This window comes from Galeopterus variegatus, unplaced genomic scaffold (genome assembly GCF_000696425.1).
Source record: "Galeopterus variegatus unplaced genomic scaffold, G_variegatus-3.0.2 Scaffold4175, whole genome shotgun sequence".
In the NCBI taxonomy this organism is placed as follows: domain Eukaryota; kingdom Metazoa; phylum Chordata; class Mammalia; order Dermoptera; family Cynocephalidae; genus Galeopterus; species Galeopterus variegatus.
The window spans coordinates 125,160-127,761 of record NW_007730286.1 but is presented as its reverse complement, the minus strand read 5'-3'; the positions used below and the strand labels follow the sequence as shown (position 1 = coordinate 127,761).

The 2,602-nt window shown below is 43.5% G+C and overlaps 1 pseudogene; it reads left to right on the top strand.

Moving 5' to 3' along the window:
- Positions 1 to 1,637: 1,637 nt before the first annotated feature.
- LOC103602505 lies at positions 1,638 to 1,940 on the top strand (annotated as a pseudogene).
- Positions 1,941 to 2,602: the final 662 nt, after the last annotated feature.

Here is a 2,602-nt window from a genome sequence, read left to right as displayed (position 1 = left end):
GTGAGTTCTCACTCTGTTTCCGTGAGAGCTGGTTGTTTAAAAAGACCCTGGCACCTTCTCTCTCTCTTACTTGCTCTCTTGCTTCCTCTCACCATGTACCTGCCAGCTGCCTGCCACTTTCTGCCAAGAACAGAAGCAGCCTGAGGCCTATGACAGATGCAGCTATTCCAGAACTGTAAGCCAAATAAACCTCTTTTCCTTACATATTACCCAGTCTCAGGCATTTGTTATAGCAACCCATAATGGACTAAAACAGAAAATTGGTACTGAGGAGTGGGGTGTCGCTATACAGATACCTGAAAATGGATGCATCTTTGGAACAGAGTAATAGGCAAAGGTTGGAGGAGTTGGGAGGACTTAAAAGAACACAAAAAGATGAGAATATGTTTGGAACATTTTAGACATTGGTTAAATGGTTGTGACAAGAATGTTGATAGAAACGTAGACAGTAACGATCATGTAGATGATGAGGTCTCAGATAGAAATGAGGAACTTATCAGGAATGGGACAAAAGATCACCCTTGCTACACCACAGCAAGGAATTTGGGTGCATTGTGTCCATGCCCTCGGACTTTATGGAATGTGGGACTTAAGAGTTGTGAACCAGAATGCTTGGCGGAAGAAATTTCCAAGCAGCAAAGCATTAGGAAGCTGCATGGTTACTTTTAACAGCCTACTGAGTTATGGCAGCAAAGGCATGACATAAAGCCAGAATTTAAAAGGGAAGCAGAGTGTAAAGATTTGGAAAATTTGCAGCCTGGCCCTGTGGTAAAGAATCAGAGAGCCAGAAAAAAATGCAAGGGTAAAGCAGATAAACTGGTTACTAAAGAAATTATCTTGACAGTGAGCTAGCCAGATGCTAAGAGCTGTGACAATGGGAAAAAGCCCTAAAGGCATTTGAGAAGTCTGGAGGGGTGCCCAACCCATCACAGGCCCTGAAGTATAGAAGGACTGAGTTGTCCTGGAGGACAGACCCGGGGCACAGCTGCCCTCAGGAACCTGCTCCCTGCATCACAGCTGCTCCGACTGGAGCAGCCCTGCCTCAAATGGCCACCTTAAGTGTGGTTCATACAGCATCCCTGGAGAGTAGAAACCTGAAACCCCGGTGCCATCCACATTGTGTTAAGTCTGGAGGCTGACAGGACATGAGAACAGTGGAGGCGTGGCGGGCTCCACCCAGATTCCAGAGGATATATGGAAAAGCCTAGAAGACCCGGCAGAAAACTGCTACAGGGGCTGACCTACCACGGAGACCATCTACTAGAGCAATTCTGAGCAGGAAAGTGGGGTCGGAGCCCCCACAGAGAGCCCCCACCAGGGCAATGTCTAGTAGAGCCAAGGCGGAGGGGCCACTGCCAGGACCCTAGAACTGCAGGGCCACTGGTAACGTGTAACGCAGGCCCAGAAAAACCACAGACACCAGCACGGCCCACTGTGCTGCCTGCCAGAGCTGTGGCAATGAGGCTGCCTGATGCTTTGGGGCCCAGATGCCCCATTGTGCCCAGGATGCAGGACTTGGAGAGAATAGAGAGAATAAAGATTGAAAATAAATCAACAGAGCCTCAGAGACTTGCGGGATAACATCAAGTGGTATAAAATGTATATAATGGCTTTTGTGCTATAGTACTTGAGAAAACATGGTGAACATTCCTAAATCCCACCAGGCTTTCTATAAGAAGTGTGGCATGCACCAATCCCATCTAGTGACATAGTACTAGAAGATCAACTCTGGATGCCTAGCAGAATTCTGACAGGAAGCAGATGGCTAGGGTGGAAAGACCAAGCGAGTTTTCTAGAAAAGGTCTAAAACAACAAAGAAGATTGTGCTTAGTCTTGAATATGTTGAGCCCAACTGCAGATCTAAGAGAATACTGACTATTAAAAGATGCAAGCATTTTGTATTGGGAGGAGGCAAGAAGAGAAAAGGCCAAGTTATCTAGTTGTAAGCTTCATCTTTTGTTTTATTATGAGGATGATAAAATCTTGAGTTTACTTCAGAGAGTGTGTGTGGATGTGCACAGGTGTGTAATGGAAGTCTCAGAGAAGGGAGAGATAAAACAAGCAGAAAAAAATTGAAAAAACAAAAAATGGCCAAATATTTCCCAAACTTGGAGGAAATAACCAAACTTGCAGATACAAGAAGCTCAGCAAATCCCAATCAGGATAATTACAAAGAAAACCATACCTAGGAATGTCATAGACCAACTTCTGAAAACTGAAGACAAACAGACCATCTTGAAAGCAGCCAGAGAAAAAAAGTAAGTGACATATTACCCACAATACGAACGATGGCCAATATCTCGACAAAAACAGAGGAGGCCAGAAGACAAGGGAACAACATTTAAACCATTAAAAGAAAAACAGTTTTACCAGGAATCCTATGTCCAGAGAGAAAAATCTTCAAAATAAGAACAACATAAAGACATTTTCAGTTAAGTAAAAACTGTAAGAATTTATTGCCAGCAGATTTGCACTTCAAGAAATAATAAAGCATGTTATTCAAATGAGGAAAGTGACAACAAATTGAAACTTAGGACTCCAGAAACCAATGCAGAACACCAAAAATCGCAAATATATTGGTAAATAATAAAAGTCTATATAT